Below are 17,284 nucleotides of genomic sequence, written 5' to 3'. Positions count from 1 at the left end.
GAGATGAGAAATTATATCCACTTCAGGCAATGTGGGCTGGTGGTAAAATAGAAGCAGAGAATATAACTCTGACCCAAATAGAGGAGATACAATAGAATATGCAAAACAAGTAAAAATCAATAAATTTTAAAGGGAAATAACATAATAAATCTTGTGGAAAAAATAGAAGGAAAACATAGATAATGGGGGCAAAACAAGGATATCAATGGTCACAACAAATGTAAATGGAATACATTCTCTAGTTAAATACAGATTGTTAAATTTGATGGGACAATGACAAACGTAACTGTATCTTGTTTACAAGACTTGTGAAAACTAAAAAACATGGAAAACTAGAAATTCAAAATAGAATAGGACATATAAACATATGCTAGTAAACTACCAATCAAAAATCAACCCAGGGTAGCTATAATAATATGAGATAAAACAGATGAGGAAAAAACCATCATTGAGAAGTAAGTGGTTAATTCCCAATGGTATATAAGTTCAACTGATCATGAAGATATAGTCGTTGTTGTACTACACACGATGTCATGTGAAGATAATATAGCTTCAACTCGGAAAGGAAGGAGGAGAAGGAAGAGGAGGAGAAGGAGAAGAAGGAGAAGACAGAAGAAACAAAAGGAGGAGAAGGAGGATGAAGTATAGGAGAAGAAGGCAGAAGAAGATGAGAGGTAGAAATAATATATCTTCATAGTGAAGAATTTCAACATTCCTCTGAGACAAAGAATAACACATATCTATTAATAGAGTATTTGAAAAACCAATTAGCAAGTTTGATTTAGTGGATACATATTGAACCCTATACCCAACAAGTGAAGAAAACCTATTCTTCACAAGGACAAGGGGAGCATTAACAAGCAGTGAGCATGAACTAGGGTACTAATCAATCCTCAAATAATAGAACACTTGAAATAAGTACAAGTGACTGCTCTATTTTATTCTTGATGGGGTTACAGATCCCAGGCAATAAAAATACAAAGAATTTTCTTTGGTTTGGAGTTATTTGTGTAGAAAGTCTGTAGAAAAGATGAATATAATATGGGTTATCAGGAATAGGTGCTGCTAAAGATGTTAAGGATTAATTTTAATTTAATATTTGTTTAAATAAGAAATGGTACCAAAACCAGGCAAAGACAGTACAAAGAAAGAAAATTACAGGCCAATATCGCTGATGAACATTGATGCAAAAATCCTCAACAAAATATTGGCAAACTGAATACAACAATACATTAAAAAGATCATACACCATGATAAAGTGGGATTTATACCAGGGACGCAGGGATGGTTCAACATCTGCAAATCAATCAACGTGATACATCACATGAACAAAACAAAGAATAAAAACCACATGATCATCTCAATAGACGCTGAGAAGGCATTTGACAAGATACAACATCCATTTATGATAAAAACTCTCAATAAAATGGGAATAGAAGGAAAGTACCTCAACATAATAAAGGCCATATATGACAAACCCACAGCCAACATCATACTCAATGGGGAAAGCCTGAAAGCCATTCCTCTGAGAACAGGAACGAGGCAGGGCTGCCCACTCTCACGACTCCTGTTCAACATAGTACTGGAGGTTTTGGCCAGAACAATTAGGCAAGAAAAAGGAATAAAAGTAATCCAAATAAGTAACCAGGAAGTGACACTCTCACTATTTGCAGATGACATGATTGTATATATAGAAAACCCTAAAGAATCTGTTGTAAAACTATTAGAAACAATCAACAACTACAGCAAAGTTGCAGGGTACAAAATCAATCTACAAAAATCAGTTGCATTTCTATATGCTAATAATGAACTAACAGAAAGAGAGCTCAAAAAGATAATACCATTTACAATTGCATCAAAAAGAATAAAATACCTAGGAATAAATCTTACCAAGGAGGTGAAGGACCTATACAATGAGAACTACAAGACATTATTGAAAGAAATCCATGATGACATAAAGAAATGGAAAGATATCCCATGCACGTGGATTGGAAGAATAAACATAGTTAAAATGTCTATATTACCTAAAGCAATCTACAGATTCAATGCAATCCCAATCAGAATCCCAATGACATTCTTCACAGAAATAGAAAAAAGAATACTAAAATTTATATGGGGCAACAAAAGACCACGAATAGCTAAAGAAATCCTAAAAAAAAACAACAAAGCAGGAGGCATAACAATCCCTGACTTCAAAACATACTACAAAGCAATAGTAATCAAAACAGCATGGTACTGGTACAAAAACAGACACACAGATCAATGGAACAGAATTGAAAGCCCAGAAATAAAACCACACATATACGGACAGCTAATTTTCGACAAAGGTGCTAAGAACATGCAATAGAGAAAGGAAAGTCTCTTCAATAAATGGTGTTGGGAAAACTGGACAGCCACATGCAAAAGAATGAAAGTGGACCATCTGCTATCGCCATTCACAAAAATTAACTCAAAATGGATCAAAGACCTGAAGGTGAGACCTGAAACTATAAAACTCATAGAATAAAATATAGGCAACACACTATTTGACATTGGTTTTAAAGGAATATTTTCAGATGACATGCCTACCCAGACTAGGGAAACTAAAGAAAAAATAAACAAGTGGGATTTTATCAGATTAAAGAGCTTCTATAAGACAAATGAAACCAGAATCAAGATGAACAGACAACCAACCAGCTGGGAGAGTATTTGCAAAACATACATCTGACAAGGGGTTGATCTCCATAATATATAAAGAACTCACACAACTGAACAGCAAATAAACAAACAACCCGATCAAAAAATGGGCAAAGGAGGGGCCGGCCCGGTGGCGCAAGCGGTTAAGTGCGCGCGCTCCGCTGCGGCGGCCCGGGGTTCGCTGGTTCGGATCCCGGGCGCGCACCGATGCACTGCTTGGTAAGCCATGCTGTGGCGGCGTCCCATATAAAGTGGAGGAGGATGGGCACGGATGTTAGCCCAGGGCCGTCTTCCTCAGCAAAAAAGGAGGAGGATTGGCGGATGTTAGCTCAGGGCTGATCTCCTCACAAAAAAAAAAAAAAAAAAAAATGGGCAGAGGAAATGAAGAGACCTTTCTCCAAGGAAGATATACAGATGACCAATAAGCACATGAAAAGATGCTCAACATCATTAATCATCAGGGAAATGCAAATGAAAACAACACTAAGATACCACCTTACGCCCGTTAGAATGGCTATAATCACCAAGACAAAAAACAACAAATGTTGGAGAGGATGTGGAGAAACAAGAACCCTCATACACAGCTGGTGGGAATGCAAATGGGTGCAGCCTCTATGGAAAACGGTATGGAGATTCCTCAAAGAATTAAAAATAGAGATGCCCTAGGACCCAGCCATCCCACTACTGGGAATCTATCCAACGCACATGAAATCAACAATCCAAAGAGGCTTATGCACCCCTATGTTAATTGCAGCATTATTCATCATAGCCAAGAAGTCGAAGCAACCTAAGTGTCCCTCGACTGACGATTGGATTAAGAAAATGTGGTATATATATACAATGGAATACTACTCAGCCATAAAAAAAGACAAAAGCGTCCCATTTGCAACAACATGGGTAGGCCTGGAGCGTATTATGTTAAGTGAAATAAGCCAGAAAGAGAAAGACAAACACTGTATGATCTCACTCATATGTGGAATATAAACAAACCAACACATGGACAGAGAAAACTGGACTGTGGTTACCAGGGCAGAGGGGATGTGGGGAGGGGGGTGGGGGGTCGGAACAAGGGGTGAAGGGAGTCATATATATGGTGATGGACAAACAAAAATGTACAACCCAAAATTTCACAATGTTAGAAACCATTAAAACATCAATAAAAAAAAAAAGAAATGGATGAGAAGCTTTTTAAACTTTACAATGCTGTCTCTCTTAGATTCCAAAGTGTTTCTAGTCCTTTCAGTTCTTCTTGATTCTTTCAATTTTTCCTGCCTGTTGATGATTCCTCGTTCATTGGATCTCTGAAGTTCACCTTAGTTTCCTGGCTTTTGATGGTGGCAGATGCACAGGTTTGAGGGGGTAGAGGCTTAGGCAATTTGATTGACAGCTTTCTGTTGCACCATTCTCAACCTGCACATGTCATGCGTCTATGCTTGTCACGCACATGTCAGTTGCGATTATTCTTCCTCCCCAGGGCTATCCCCAATCTCATGCTAAGATTGTTGCTCTTCTAGGAAGGAATTAATGGTGTGCTCATATAAACAAACATTTTGCCTCCTGAACCAAAGAGCCATTTACAAATCTAATCTGAATGTGATCTGTTTTTCCATTCATTGTACTTTCTTTTGTGTACTTAACCAGTTACCTTCATGAGTGTGGAATTCACTAAGAACATTCCACAGCTGGAGTCATGTTATTTTCTTTAGTTATAAATTATAAGGCTTCAGGAGAGCCACCTGTTGCCACAGACCTTCGAGTCAATAGCAAATTCATTTGAATGAAGTTATTGTATTGCATTTGAAGGAAATCATTTTGAGTATTTTCCCTAAGGATCCCTATCCTTCCATGCAGGTTTCAGTACAAGATCTACCAGTATGTTCTGGCCTTGGTTTTTGCCATTGAGGAAATCAACGGGAACCCTCATATTTTGCCCAACATATCTCTGGGATTTGATCTCTATAATGCCCTGCCCAGTGAACGGAGGCCAGTGGAGAGTTCCCTGATTTGATTCTCGGGGTTGGGCAAGGACATCCCTAATTACAACTGCAGGAGAGAGAGCAAGTCTCTAGCGGTCCTTACGGGAACCACATGGGCAATTTCTGCCCAGATTGGAACACTGCTGGATCTGTACAAATTTCCACAGGTAAGACTGGGTGGGATGGGGAGAGATGAAACCATGTCTCCTTTGGTGTCATTCTCAGGTGCCTAAATAGGAGGAGAGGAGAAGACTGGGTTTGTGCATCTCTCAAAGGATATGATCTCAAAGGGCACGTGTACAGGATCTTGGTGGGGTATGACATTTCCTTTCTTTGGAGTAGAGAGAAGGCTGAGGGGGAAGGAGATAAAGCAGTTTCCTGGAAGTCTACTGATCTTATTTTCTAGAAAGCTTTCAGGGAGTGGAAAATGATTAGAAAATGAAATGATCTATTGTCCCCTTCTACCACCTCCAAGTGTTGTTGAACAGCCTTCAGGACTGAGAGTGTGGTTTTTGCCAATCCTCATCTTCATATTGCTTCCAATTGTCTTTTCCTTTTAGCTTACATATGGTCCTTGTGATCTTATCCTGAATGATGAAGAGTAGCTTCCATCTCTCTATCAGATGGCCCCCAGGGACACATCTCTAGCCATTGGCATGGTCTCTTTGCTGCTTCATTTCAGTTGGAGCTGGGTGGGGCTGGTCATCTCAGAAGACAAGAAAGATGTTGAGTTTCTCTCAGACTTGAGAGGAGAGATGGACAAGAATGGAATCTGTGCAGCCTTTGTGGAAATGATCCCTGTCACTGAAAGGTCATATTCCTCAATGACCTGGCCATATGATTTGCAAGTAGAAGAAACAGAAGGGAGTGTGGTTATCATTTAAGGTGATGCCGACTCTCTCGTAAGCTTGAGCTTTTCTACTTGGGAGTATTTAGTGATATGGAAAGTCTGGGTCACGGCATCAGAGTGGGATTTTATCCACAGTGAGAGCGATTTCGTCCTTGACTCATTCCATGGGACTCTCATTTTTTGACACCACCCTAGTGATGTCTCTGGCTTTGAAAATTTTATCCAGACAGTTAACCCTACCAAATATCCAGAAGACATTTACCTCACTATGTTGTGGTACCCCTTTATTCCTTGCACCGTTTCTGAGCCTGAATGTAAAACACTGGAGAATTGTTCACCCAGTGCCTCCTTGGGATGGCTGCCTTGGCAGATATTTGACACGACCATGACTGAATGGAGTTACAATGTGTACAATGCTGTGTATGCTGTGGCCTGGAGCCTTCATGAGATGCTTCTTCAACGTCCAGAAATTCAGCCAATGGGAAGTGGGGAAGATCTGGTGTTTTCTCCCTGGCAAGTAAAGTCTCTTCCACTTAACAGCATGTACCCTTGTAAAAGTGACTTTCTTATGGGTTTCCATAGGTGTTCAAACCAAGAAGTTAGGATTCTTTCTCCATGAAAAGCAGAGGAGTTTCTGTACTTGTTTCACTCTCTAGGAGGTAAATCTTCCTGGGTAGTAAGTCATCAACAAGAAGGTTCTAGTGGCAACGAGAAAGTGAGCTATGAGTCAAAATCAATGTTTTGTGTTACAAAGGATCCCAACATCCTGCTTGCCTACTGTTTCAATAGGGATTATCCAGCCTTCTCCCATGCAGCTCCTCAATGACAAGAAGAAGAGAACTTGTCCTTTCCGTGCCTATCTGGTGCTGAACATGATGGTAAATACTTTACATAAATGATCTCATTTAATTCTGCAACCACTTTAGGTATTGCTAACATGATTTTGCAGATTGATGGTCTGGGAAAATTCAGAGAGTGCATGAGCGTGGCTAGATTGGACTTTGTACTTGAGATTTGTCTGAATCCTATCACCACTGGTCATCTTGATATTCTTGTCTTTAGGCATTTTCTCTTGAAACCACCTGATATTTTAGAAACATTATGCTATTGTAGTTCTCCATATGCTTTCATTTGCTTTACTTCATTGGATACTTGTAATAAAGTTACATTATGAAGCAAGGATTACAGACAATGAAAGACTGTCCTCAATTCAGGGTTTTTCTCTTTAACACCTGGGCCTACTTCACCGCAGGATGATGTGTCACTTCTAGCTGCACCACTTTCTGAGGAACATAGAATTTAACAATCCTGCTGGTGACACAGTGAATTTGGCTGAAGGAGGAAAATCAGATTAAGAGTACACTATTCTCAACTCTTGGAATTTTCAGAAGGTCTTAGACTTATGGTGAAAGTAGAAGAATATTCCCAACATGCTCCACGTGGTCAAGAAGTGTCTTTATCTGAGGAGGTGATTGAGTGTGCCAAAGGAATTACTGAGAGGGGTTGATCCCAATCACAATTACTTACACCACACATGAATAACCAAAATCTTGTTGGGGTTTTGTACCCCCTCAGAGCTTCATAAAAGGCCACATATGGGAATTTAACAATTCACTTCCAACTGAAGTAATTTTTTCTTTTACCAATAATCCAAGATCGAAGCAAGACTTTCACAGGCAAAAAGACTGCAAGTTGCTGAATGTTCAGAAGGTGGTTAGTAATTTTTAGGAATAATTAAAAAAAATTAAGTTATGTACATGTTTTTTAGAGATAATGTTTTTGCACACTTAGTACACTACAGTATAGTGTAAACATAGCTTCCTTATGTACTAGGAAATCAAAAAATTCGTGTGACTCTCTTTATTGCAATATTTGATTCGTTGCGGTGCTCTGGAAACAAACCTACAATACGTCTGAGGTGTATCAGTCTTTTATATCATACAATAAGCATGGCATCCAACCAATGAATTGGATTTAGATATTTCAAGCTTCAGTTTGTTATGGCCCAATACTCTAAAACACTCTAGTTACTTGAAAATTAGGTAAAAGTCACAGCTGTTACCAAGTGTTATCTGATTTTCTCCAGACTCCACACTCTGTATACAGTGAGAGTTGCAGCCCGGGATTCAGGAAGACCCCTCAGGAGAGCAAGTCTGCATGTTGTTTTGGTTGCATTCCTTTCCCAGAGAATGAGATTTCCAATGAGATAGGTGAGGATATGCCTTGCAGCGACTTTCTCCACTTCTATTTTATTTTTTTTTTGAAGGGAAACATTTGTCCTGAGCTAACATCTGTTGCCAATCTTCCTCTTTTATTATTGCCCCCAAAACCCTAGTACATAGTTGTATATCCTAGTTGTAAATCATTCTAGTTCTTCTATGTGAGCCATCACCACAGCATGGCAATTCACAGAAAGATGGTGTGATTCCATGACCAGGAAACCAACCGGAGCCACCAAAGTGGTGAGCACTGAACTTTCATCACTAGGCTATCAGGGCTGGCTCTCCACCGCTCTTTTGTATGCACCGTTCTCCCAAAGAAACGGAAAAGCTCTGGATGAGGACTGCAGGGTCCAAATGTTTCCTTCCTCCATTTAGTAATTTAACTTTTATAGCCAAAAAAGCCAACTTTTTTATCATTTCCACCCAGAAAGATACACTCACTCTCTACATTGAACTAGCTTGCTTGACTCATTTTAGCATCATTGCAGGCATTATCATCTCAAGGAAACCCTTTTTGACCACTCCACAGAAACCAAACATAAATCTTTCTCATGGAATCTAACACATGGTATCATAAGTCCTTACTTTTCATCTTCTTTAAATCTACATTTAGATCACATTGAACAAATCCTTATTTTTCCAGAGTCTGGTGCTGTTCTTGACACAGAGCTAGAGCTCAGAAAGTTTGTGTTTGATTTAAGGGGTAAGTATTTACATGGTATGCAACGTGCTTAGCGTCCAGCTTCCTTCAATGAGTACATACATCTTTTCTCTGATGTCCTAGAGTTCGCATGTGAGTAGGGGAGACAACATGCAGTGAAGTGAATTCAAGGTGGTGACATAGGGCTGCAATATAGGTACGCAGAGACCCATGGGATGAAATAAGTGATAGTATATATATTTGTGGGGAGGCAACTCTCATGGACTTCTTCATAGAGGCAGTAGCATTAGTATTATGTCAGACTAATGAAGGTGGATTAAATTCTTGGTGGAATTCTTAGAAATGGCAGAAACTGGCAAATTAACCCTGCATTTAATATTCTAGGGAGCTCAGAAAAGCTTCAACATGACTATAACCCAGAAAATGTGGGTTTGGGAGTTGGATCATAAAGTAGAAGAGGGACAGAAAACCAACACTGAAGATTTTTCATACCATAATTAACATCTTGGAATTACTCAGATTTATGATATTAAATGGTGCAATGCTGGAATCCCCTCAATGGTGGCATTATCTTATTTTGAAGCTTAATTTCACAACATCTTTTGTATAATTTCAATTTTTTTGAAATGTACTGAGATTGATGATATAGTCTGGCATATCGTCAATTTGGATAAAGCTTCCACGTGCATATTTGTCGTGTGGTAAGTTTTGGTATATGTTCCATACACACATCTAAAGAACACTACGTCCACTAACTTCAATTCCTACATGCTTGGAGATTAATAAATACACTTGTAAACAACCGATGATTAATGAGTAAACTATCATGGAAATTAGAATGTATTTCCAATTAAAAATACCATTCATCAAATCTTATGTGGTGGAGTTAAAACTATCCTTAGAGAGAAATGTATAATCCTAGATTATATATATTTATATATTATTTTGTATATTTAAATAAAGAAAGGTTGAATTTCTAAGTTGTAAGCATTCATGACAAGCTAGAAAAAGAGCAGAAAATTAAACGTAAGGAAAATAGAAAACACAAAATGATAAATATTAGAGGAAGTGTTAACAAAATAAAAGACAAACATCAAAAGGATAAATAAAAATAAATTAGATTCTAATAAATGACAAATATACTCAATAAAATCCTAGTACTAGTGTTCAACAAAAGTGAAAATTTGCAACAAAAACATACCAAGGCTGAAAAGGAGTAATCTGTGCAGATAATATGGAAAATTTTGAACATGAAGAAAACATAAATAACATAATGTTGATACAATGAAAATTTAGAGGAAACTCACAAATTTCCAGGCAAATAAAAGTTACCAAACCGTCTCACGAAAAAATGAAAAATCTGAATATTGCCATACCTATTAGAGAAATTGAGACCATACTTTAAAACATTTCTACAAAATTTTATTGTAAGCTATTTATTTGATACAAACCTGATGAATCTGCCCAAATATTCAAGAAAAAAATAATATACATCTACTCAAACTCTTCCAGAGAATAGGAAAAACAGAAAATTTTTGACTCACTATGAGAGACTAGCTTAACATTGGTACCAAAATCTAACAAATTCATTGCAGGAAAGGAAATTACAGGCCACTCTCTTTCTTGGATTAAATTCATTTATCCTAAAAAAAAAATCAAATCAAATCAATGTTCCAAATCTAGCTATATTCTACAAGAAGGACATATCATGACCAAATTAGGTTCATGCAATGTAATTCAGTACACTAATCTCTGAAAAAAGACAAATAATAATCGCAATAACTGTAAGAAAAACTAGTAAAATTAAACACCTATTCATATGTTAAAACAAACAACAACAACAGAACAACCCTTACAAAATCAGAAACAGATGGAAACTCTCTTACTCCCATACACAGTAGTCACAGAATGGACATTTAAGGTGCAGTGTTGAAAGGAAGGATAAGAGAAGAATGTTCAACATCACTTCCTCTATTAGACGTTACACTGGAGGTCCTGCCTGATACAATATAGGCAGGAAAATAAATAAAAGGAATAATTTACTTCAAAGGAAGACGTAAAATTGATGTTATCTTCAGATGATATTATGGTATAAATGTAAAATCCATGTAAATTAATGTATTAATTGAGCTTAGTGGTGGCTGAATACAAGGTTAATATAGAAAATTTTGCTTCCATCTACCCGTCATAACGCATCCAAAATTTAAATTTTAAAAAATGACATTTACAACATCTTAAAGTATGAAGTACCTAGAAATAACTTTAATGAGACTTTCAAAAGATTTCTGTCCAAAAATTTGTAGAACAGCATTTAGAAAAATAGAGGAAGACTGAAAGAAGTGGAGGGATAAACCAAGTTCGTGACTGAACAGACTCAAAAGTCAACAACTACCAAAATTGTCCAAATTAATCTACAGCTTCCACAAAATTGCAGCTAAAATGCTGACCCGTTCTGTGGAAATTACAATTGACACAATTCTTATGGAAATGATAAAGGAAAAACTTAACTAAGAAAATCTTGAAGAAAAGAATAGAGTGGGAGTACTTACTCTACCTGACATCAAGTATTATAGCATCACAATAGAGGAGGTTCATCAAGAGGATAAACAAGAAAATCAACGGAACGAAATGGTAAGTTCAGATACAAGCTGCTCATATAGGGACTCATGTATAGACGTCTGATTTACAAGGAAACACTGAGGAGGAGTGGGTAAATGAAAGACTTTTCAATAAAGCATGTTGGGTAAATTGGCTGTCTTCATGGAGAAGACAATGACTCGCCAACCCGAACTCACACCATCCACAGAAATCATCAGGCAGATTGTAGTTCTAAACATGAAAAGTTAGAAAATTTAAGGTGACTTAAAGAGGAAGGAGCAATGCCCCTGTAGAAGTAAAAACATGTATTTATACCTGCAGGGATGAGTGGGCACGGAACACTTTCAGAACCACAGGAAGATTTGGGAATCTTAAAAATCAGAGCAGAGGTAGTGGAAGTAGGAAAGACCAAGGTTAGACAGTCTTTTTTGGTCTTCCTAAGAGTTTGTCGGATTTTTAATGGAGGCTAAACATGATCCCACTTACATGTAGAAGTATCACTTGTGATGCAGGACAAGGGCAGGGAACCAGAGAAAAAAGATCTTATGATAACATAGGAGAGAAGTGACGAAAATCTTAACAGAAGTGGTGGAAGTGAAATCAAGAGGAAATGTACTGGAGATCATTTTAGATGGTAGAAAGGGTCTCATTTTGAAACTCCCTAGGAGTGAGGTCTATGACTTTGTAATTTCTGTTTCCCTAGAACGTAGCATATTATCTGCCTCATGGAGGTTTTCCAATAACTGCTTGCTCATTGAATGAGTAAATCTAGGCCATAGCTTACAGGGGTATAGCTCAGAGAGACAGGGAGCACTTTTGGTTTTCTGCTGAGAAAAAAGTGCTTTCATGATTATGCAAGAAAAATACTGAGAAGCATAATAGCTTTGTTTACTTTACCATAAAGAAGATGGGCACTATTAACTGGGAATGGTTCTCTGCAGAGTATGCTCTTATTTGGTGCATGGAGCAACAAAGGAAGACAGTTTTTAAACTTACCCAATGCCTTCTTTGTGGGCATGCAAATAAGAGAGAGTGACTGAACCTGGGCTGAGGACACTTTGCATCTCTCCCCAGACGTGGATCATTGTGTGAAGTGTCCAGATCATCAGTAGGCCAAAAGAGGGCAAGATCGTTGCCTCCAAAATGTTGTGATCTTTCTGGCTTATGAGGACCCCTTGGGGATGGCCCTGGCCTGCACAGCTCTGTGCTTCTCTGTCCTCACAGCTGTGGTCCTGGGGGTCTTTGTGAAGCACCAAGACACTCCCATAGTCAAGGCCAATGATCAGACTCTCAGCTACATCCTGCTCATCTCCCTCACCCTCTGATTCCTATGCTCCTTACTCTTCATTAGTCGTCCCAACCAGCCACCTGCCTTCTTCAACAAATCACATTTGGAGTTGTATTTACTGTGGCTGTTTCCAGTGTCTTGGCCAAAAATATGATTGTGGTTGTGGCCTTCAAGGTCACTGCACCAGGGAGAAGGATGAGGCAGTGGTTGGTGTCAGGGGCACCTAACTTCATCATTCCCATCTGCTCCTTTATCCAGCTGAGTCTCTGTGGAATCTGGCTGGGAACCTCTTCTCCCTTCATTGACACAGATGCACACTCTGAACACGGCCACATCTTCATTGTGTGCAACAAGGGCTCGGTCACTGCCTTCTACTGTGTCCTGGGACACCTGGGCTTCTTGGTCCTGGGCAGCTTCACTGTGGCTTTCCTGGCCTGGAACCAGCCTGACACCTTTAATGAAGCCAAGTTCATGACGTTCAGCATGCTGGTGGTCTGCAGTGTCTGGGTCACCTTCCTCCCCGTCTACCACAGCACCAACGCCAAGGGCATGGTGGCCGTGGTGGTCTTCTCCATCTTGGCCTCAAGTGTGGGGCTATTAGGCTGCATCTTTGCTCCCAAGTGCTACGTTATTTTCCTAAGGCCAGAGAGAAACACATCAAAAGTGTTAAGGAATAAAACACATTCAGGGAGAAAATAATCGAAATGTAAATTTTTTTCATAGGTCACAAGAACTCGCATACACTTGACAACAAAACTACCACATTTTTCCAGACCCACTTTAAGTATCAACTAAACTTACCTTACATCTCCAGTTAACTATTTGCTTTACGTTTCTTTTGGCTTTGTACAATCTTCCTCGGACATTCAAATGAACAAATACAAAAACATTCATACTAATACTCCTCTAAAATTATGTGTGAGAGATTGCGAAAATGGCCACACATTAGTCCTCTCCCTCTATCTGTTTGGTCATAGCATCCCACGTTGACTCTGGGTAGACTTGGCCTTGTAACTTGCTTTGGCCAATGGGACATTAGCAAATGACATGAGCAAAGGCTTGAAATACACTTGCTCATTGTTGGTACTTGTCCTTCTCTGGCTGTCCTTGGGAAGCTTGAGGCCATCAATATGTGAATGAGTCTAGATAGACTGCACATCTCCATCACTCCAAGTGACTTCAAGTCAACAATCAGACATGTGAGTAAGGCCATACTAGACTATCCAATCTCAGCTAAGCCACCAATTGGTCAAGATAAAAATAACTGCCCAGTTAACTCACAGAATCTTGAGAAAAAATAAACTATTCTTATTTGAAGACACCAAATTTTCAGATGGTTTTTTATACAGCAGAAGCTAACTGATACCTTATGCTACCATTTATATATGTCCTCTCATTATTTGTGTAATTATCACAGATTTCTATTTCTTTAACCAATGTCGTAGACTGGAATATCCTTCTCTAGATTAAGTCTCTGAAAGAAAATCAGAGACCATATCACCTTCCATTTTACTTTTTCTCCTTCCTCTATTCAACCAGACATCTTTAAGCATATATATTAAGAATATCTTCACTAATTTTAAGATTATGGATATTCTTCTATATTGTCATCCACCACTGTTATACATGGGGGATTTTTACTTTTAATTGTAGCCCTATAATCCATTTGGAATGATTTACTTGTGAATAATGTTAGTTGATGGTCCACTGTTTTATTTTACAAATGGATATCATTTAGTCTATAAAACAAATACAGCATCATTTTAAAAGTTGATTTGAAGCATATGGAATCTGAATAATGTTTGGAAAAACTGAGATCTTTAAAACACTTTCAGTCACAGTATAGCATATCTCTCCATTTAATCAGAGCTTTTACATGCTTTGTATCTCTTTATAATCTTCTTCATATAACTAATGTGCAGTTCCAATTATTTTAACTACTTATCTTAAAGAATTCATTGCTCTTGTGAATGGAATGATTATTTACATGTTTAAATGAATTCTTGCTCATGTAACAGTATTTTTGATGTTTCATATAGGAATCTAGCTTCCTTTCACATTATTCCACTTATTTATCAGTTCTAAACTTTTAAGTTATGTTCCACTAAAGTAATAGATTTTATCTTCTTCTCTAGTATTATTTACCTCTTATACTTTTGATTCTCATTTTTTTCATGACTGTGCTCTCCAGTGCCACACTGAATCATACCAGTGTTTGCCAGGAGAATTTTCCTCTTCTTAAGTGTAGTGTAAACATCAGATAATTTCCTTGTCAGGGCAGAGCAGGCTTCGAAGAGACAGAAAGTGAAAACGTGAAGGAGAATCATTGCTAGCTGGAAATCAACAGACTTGCTTATCTTGGCTGTTTGGAGCTGGAGATGTTATTACAATGAGGCCAGCTGAGAATCAGAGGATCTGTCTCCAGTCCCAAGAACTAGTCTTGGTCAAATCTCTCAACTTCTTTTGACCTCATTTTCTTCACATGTAACATGAAGAGTTGGACGAGTCTTTTTGAGTTCTGAAATCCAGTGACTCCTAGATACCCTTCACCCACATGCCCTTGACAAACACCAGAGAGAATTTTTAGTTGTCTTTCTCTGCATCAACATTATTATCCATATCACGACTTAAAGACATACCAAATGTCTACTTTTGCATGACACCGATAAAACAGGTTCCATACCAAATCACTGTTCATTGGGATAACAAATCTATAGTTAATTGTTTAGAGGTAAGTATAGAGATGGGCCCTGCTGGAACCAGCAATCAATGGGCCAAAAACTCTTGCTTTATTTTACAGTGAGGCTGTGGAAACATTCCTTAATACACCAGAATTCTTCTGGACTTACATGTAGGAAACAAATCGGAGCCTTGAATCCATGATTACGAGCTAATAAGGATATGATTTTTAAAATTTTGTTAGTGATGCCATTTGCCTGGTATGGGGCTGTTCTCTGGTGAGTAAAGAGCAGGTGTATTCAAGGCCACTTTCATTCATTTAATAAATATTTACTCAGTGCCTACCCTTGCTTCAAGATAGCAGTGATCTACCTTAAGAGCATTTGTATTCTAGTAGTGTGACTCAGACCATAAACAAAAAGAGAATCTTGAGGTGATCAATAAAGTTACATATACGTCAACCTTTTTTCATTCTGGACTATTTTTCACCCTTTCCCTTCTTTGACTGTTTCCCAGAACTCTAAGCATGGACTTGAAAATACAGAAAGCATGGGTCCCAAGTTTCTTCTCGCAACACCCCTGTTTCAAAGACATAGTGTTTATCATCTGAGAGTATGTCTCTTTAAGACTAAGTTCCTATGAATCAACATTATTTCATCACTTTCTTGAGAGGACGGATGATATTATGAAGGTGAAACAAAATATCATATAGGATTTATACACGAAATGATCTTTCCACTCTAATTGTGTTATTTAATGTGGTGTGATTTGGGGCAAGTCAGTTACTCCTTCAGAGACAGTGTTAATAATACACTGAAAAGTATTCTATAGAGATTAAATGAAACAAAGTATGAGAAACTGCTTTGTAAATTGCAAAGCAATCTATTTCAGCTTACTTTTTCTAATAATATTTTCATTTATACAATCCTTTTTGACTCTATGCAACCTACCTAGACTGAGTTTTATCATTTATTCAACAATAAAATGGGTCAAAATGGTTGAATATTAGAAATTTCATATGGTTCAACTTAATTAATAGGCCATCACAATATTTAATTTGGTTATAATTACAGCTAAATTTTTTATGTTGCCTTACCATGTGCCAGGCACTCTAAGCATCTGACATGTATTCCCTCATTTAATCCTCACAACGATGCTATGAAGACAATACTATTAACCCCTATTGTATGGATGAGGAATATTAGAGGTTATATAATTGACCAAGGTCACACAGCTGGTACCCAGGCAGTCTACTTCCAAAAGCTCTTTTAGGGATACATTAGACGTCATGGTGCTTACTGTAAAAGGATCACCCTGGTTCCTGGTTGGCGAATGGATCAGAGGGGACTAAGCAAGAAAACACATGGCTACTGAAATGATCTGGTCAAGCAATTCTGAATACAGAATTTCCTCCATTTTTAAGGCTGAATAATATTCCATTGTATGGATACCCCAGATTTTCTTCATCCTTTCACCCACGGATTCACAATTAGGTAGTTTCCATTTCTTGGCTATTGTGAATAATATTGCAGTGCATTTTGTCAAACGATTTCCTGGCACTTAGTGAGTTTGAAAAAATTCTTCTTATACACATTAGTTACTGTAATGAACTACCTTTCCAAATGTTTAAAGTTTAAATATTTGTCATTCTACAGAAACACCTTGCCTAATCATGATTTGTGTTGTTATCAGTTCGTGAATGATCTAAGATTTTTGTACAAAAATTTGGTATAATGCCTTTTTCACATGTATTCAGGAACTTTAGTAATATGGGTATTCCCTGATACTTGATTTTTAGTAGAGATTTCTAGTAAGCCTTTAGGATAGGAAGTATCTTCCTTGATGTGAGGCAGAGAGCAGAAAAATAATAAAGTGATTGCTATATTTAATTATATTAAAAGAAAACTGTCGTTTTGCTAAATTGTTTCTACACATCCTTTGCTTATTTGTAATAATGGCAAATATCATTTTATTAATGAAAAGAAAATTCAGTAGACAATTTTAACATAAAACAAGATCTATTGAGAACTTATATGAAAATTTTAGCAATATGCTGTCACCAATTTCCTCATCTGCAAAATGGAGATAGATAATACCATCTTCCTTATGGGTTGCTGTGAAAATACTCAAGAGTAATGTATGTAAAATGCTTATCACCCTGTCGGTGGGAAAGTGATGTCCTATTCATTTTTCCACAGGGATGACGACAGCTTTTTTTATGCTTGAAGTCTGTAGTTTTCAAAATACGTTCTACTGTTGTAAAGTGAATCCTTTTTACAAACACTTTGTAGAGTTAGATGATCCCTATGGAATACAAATTCAGGCTCCTGTGTG

The sequence above is a fragment of the Diceros bicornis genome, unplaced genomic scaffold, assembly GCF_020826845.1.
Source record: "Diceros bicornis minor isolate mBicDic1 unplaced genomic scaffold, mDicBic1.mat.cur scaffold_584_ctg1, whole genome shotgun sequence".
Lineage (NCBI taxonomy): Eukaryota > Metazoa > Chordata > Mammalia > Perissodactyla > Rhinocerotidae > Diceros > Diceros bicornis.
This window is presented reverse-complemented; position numbering follows the sequence as displayed.